At 33.5% G+C, this 4,327-nt stretch overlaps 1 pseudogene; it reads left to right on the plus strand.

Moving 5' to 3' along the window:
* Nucleotides 1-2,252: 2,252 nt before the first annotated feature.
* LOC130047267 (uncharacterized) lies at nt 2,253-3,478 on the plus strand (annotated as a pseudogene).
* Nucleotides 3,479-4,327: the final 849 nt, after the last annotated feature.

Consider the following 4,327-nt stretch of genomic DNA (forward strand, 5'->3'; position numbering starts at 1 on the left):
AAAATGAACGAGGTTGCCCAATAGGTAAATATTTATAGGTTATTATATACTTTCAATTTCATCTCTTCTTTTTTCTTTAAAAGTTTGCGGGCATATATCACACGATATATGCCCGGAAACATTCCGGCCCGCAAACATTACGTCACAATCAAATTTCTACGCCGTTAATCTTCAAATTTTTCGTGTTTTTCATCTTTTACTCAGTTAAACCGATAAAGTTATTGTTAAAAATAAAATTATTGTTAGTTTCTAAATGAAATTGAAAGTATATAATAAAAAGGTTATAGACTTTGTATGGGAAATATGACGACCTCGTTTTTTGTCGCGAACGGACCTCGCAAGCTCGGTCCGTCTACGCGCCAAAAAACTCGGTCGTCATATTTTCCCATACAAAGTCTATAACCTATAATTATAGACTTTGTATGGGAAAATATGACGACCGAGTTTTTTGGCGCGTAGACATTCGCGACAAAAAACGAGGTCGTCATATTTCCCATACAAAGTCTATAACCTTTTTATTATATACTTTCAATTTCATTTAGAAACTAACAATAATTTTATTTTTAACAATAACTTTATCGGTTTAACTGAGTAAAAGATGAAAAACACGAAAAATTTGAAGATTAACGGCGTAGAAATTTGATTGTGACGTAATGTTTGCGGGCCGGAATGTTTCCGGGCATATATCGTGTGATATATGCCCGCAAACTTTTAAAGAAAAAAGAAGAGATGAATTTGCCAATATTTGTCAGTTCTTTCCCCTATCTCAAACATAGGTGGCGCAAGATCCGATTACGTCCTTGTTGACTTCCGGTGTATAGAAGACGATAATAGCGATTTTATTTAGAGGTTCAGAATTTTCAATGCCATCTTGTTGTTGTGTGCCGGGATGCTCGACCCGCGGGGGCTTAAGCTTCCCGAAAGATGAAGCTCTGAGAAAACAGTGGATTATAGCAATAAAACGCAACAGCGACAACGATCGGTTTAAGTTTTGGACACCACACCCACGCAGCGTCGTGTGCCATAAACATTTCAAAGATGACGACTTTGTAGCTGAAACTATTCACGGTGGGTTGAGAATTTGCTCTATAGTTCGTAATTTTCTGCCTAAATGTTTTATGTTGAAATTTAAGTTATTCTTAATAATGCAGTCATCAATCAGCTGTCAATGGCTTTATAACATACACGTAATTTCCCCGCGCCCTGTGTGATTAAAGTCAATAATAATCCGGGAAAATTTTGTGTCATCGATGTATGAACGCAATATGGTAGTTCTTACAGGAATATATTTAACATTTCATTAAAAGATTAATTTTAGAGTTAACGAACACTTGCTGACAGCAGTCTGACACCCCCCCCCCCCATTCGTCATCAGTACGACGAAGGGGGGGGGGGGGGGTGGCTGTAATCACACTGTACCTGCAAGTTACATTACTGTAACTTCAAGGCAGTGGACATTCCTAGACCTTGTTTTTGATTACTGTATTGTTATTAATTTTTGACACTTTACTTGCATTGTTAATTTTGTTATAATTCAAAACATTTTGTTAACATTGTGTTGAATTTAAACTTCAGGGGAAATGACAGTCTGGATTCTTCAATGCATATGACATTAATCAAAATATGCGATGAAATTGTCAAACTTGTACAACTTAATCAAAGTTTGCATTATCATGGTTATTTTGTTATGTCATGTTGACCAACTGACCCATGGAAGTACAGTCCAATACATCAAAGAAGTGAATACCAACCCAAGCCTATATCAACTTCAAGTTTGTCTTTTGATGCAAACGAGGAGGAAAATTCACAGGATTAAGATATTTAAAATTTTTTTTTTAGAATTTAAACATTTTTTTAAAATATAAATTTATCAGAATTAAATGCAAAGTTCTCAAAGCTGTAAATTTATCCAGATCAAGGCAAATGTTACAGTCTATTTGATATGAAATTTATAGAAACATTTGGATTTAATTTTTTTGTTAAATCTGTGTGTTATTTCCGAGTGTGCATTTTAGGCACTGGCCCTCTTAAGAAGCAAAGGAAGCCAAATGCAGTTCCATCGGTATTTCCATGGACTAATCTTGAGCTGAATGATGAAAGGAACAAACGTCGCCTTTCCAGAATTAGAAAAATGGAGGATTCGTTATCGATAAGTCAAAACAATCAACACGAAGATATGTGACAGGCTGACATTTCTACCAGCAATATTGGTAATACTGTAACAGTCACTTCTTTTGAATATATCCCAGATAATGACAGGAGTAAATCCATCTGGTTCAGTTGTCCCATTATTTACAGAAACATCCTGTCAGACAATACCAACACCCTTAATGTCAGTTGAAAATTTTATCTCTGATAATGAAGGGATGATGTTTTATACAGGACTTGGATCCTACACTGATTTTTTACATGTTTTGTACAGTCTTGGAGAAGCTGCTTTCCACTTAAATTATGTTTACAATCAGGTTAAGAACTTGTCTATTGAAAATCAGCTTTTTTTAACACTTATGAAATTAAGACAACACAAAACAAACTTTGAGCTCAGTAGGTTATTCTCTGTGTCACAAACAACTGTAGAGAATATATGGATAACTTGGGTAAATTTCATGGAAAAACAATGGAAAGAGATTAACTTCTGGCCTGATAGAGATTTAGTCAATTTTTTCTCTCATACTGATTTTTATTCCAAGTTTCCCACTACCCGAGGGATTGTAGATGGTACAGAGATTTCTGTGAAAAAGCCCAAACCACCCATTGCTCAACAGTCAACATTTTCAACCGACAAAAACAAAAACACTGTAAAGGTTGTTGTTGGTTCAACACCCGGTGGCCTCTTGTCCTTTGTCTCTCCTGCTTATGGGGGTTCTGCTAGTGACCGCCAACTAGTGGAACGAAGCCCTTTACTAGATCTATGTGAACCTGGTGATTCTTTCATGTCAGACAAAGGTTTTAATGTTCAGGATCTGTTTGCACCTAAAGATATAACTGTAAACTTTTTTCAAAAAAAGAAATCGCATGTCAGGAAAAACGGTGTTGCGTGATCGAAAAATATCAAGCAAAAGGGTTCACATTGAACGTTTAATAGGTTTGGCCAAAACTTACAAAATTTTGAAAGGACCATTGAATAGCACTGAAACCAAACTTGCAAGTGAAATTATCTTTGTTTGTTTCACACTTTGTAACTTTCGCAAGTGCATTGTGCCTAAATATGCTTCATTTCAACCAATCAAAAATCAAATGATGACTTTGTTTCTCTGATGTAATTCAATTCATTGATTGACATCACCATGTTGGCATACAGTCAATATTATGTTAAATGATAGACAACAGTAATGATACATAGATTTAATCATATAAATTCAAAAATGAAGTTTCGTTTCTGTGCTTAAAATATAGTTACACTAACATCTTTTACCATTGTAATTAAATAGACTGAAAATTTATTTAATGGGATCAGAACCACAATTTAATGCTGCAGTAAAGGTATCATAATATTTAAATTGAAGTTTATCAAAAATAGGACAGTAATTTACAAAATGATTTCCATTTTCAACAAATAATTACAAGTATTGCTAGTTAATTTTTCTTTAGGGATATCTACCTGTTTTGATAGTTAGTGAATGTGCACTAAAGTTGTGAACGTTCACACTTTTTAAAGGAAATGTTACGTAATCTTGTATTTTATTTTCATGGTAATGTAAAATTCTGCTATTATAGAAAAAGAGTTTTCCCAGGTTAGCTATTTAATGAAATACTGCTCAATTGTTCATAAATTGTATCAGCATCTTTTAAAAATTCAGTTTAAGCCTTAACTACTTTTAAGAAATCTTCAAAGAAGTCAAGTTCAGTTTTTGTTAAAAGACATGAAGTACATGTATAGGACTTTTTAGAAGCCAATTCTTTGTCATCTTTGAAAGCTGATACTAAATATGCAGACACAATTCCAAATCTCTGAGCGTAGTATAGTATTTGAAAAAAAATTATAACATAAAATAGTAAAGTAAGTGGGAACCCAACTCAGTAATTTATGCACACCTTAAATGTCTATAATATATTATTTTGTGTCATTTTCAAATGAAAAACATTCTGAAGATTTAATACATAACCCATACATCAGTTCCATATTGTCTTAAGCAAGCTACAGTTTTCCATTTGATATGATCACAGGTCCTAAATGTTTATATTGACCTGTAATAGATACAATGTTGTGTTTATACTTTTGAACATATTGTTCATTTTTTTTTCAAACTCATTGCATTAGATTGTTCCATATTCACTTGTAACTACCAATCTGAAGTATGAGCTCTCTAATTGAAAAAAGTATACT

The sequence above is a fragment of the Ostrea edulis genome, chromosome 6 (assembly GCF_947568905.1).
Source record: "Ostrea edulis chromosome 6, xbOstEdul1.1, whole genome shotgun sequence".
Classification (NCBI taxonomy): Eukaryota; Metazoa; Mollusca; class Bivalvia; order Ostreida; family Ostreidae; genus Ostrea; species Ostrea edulis.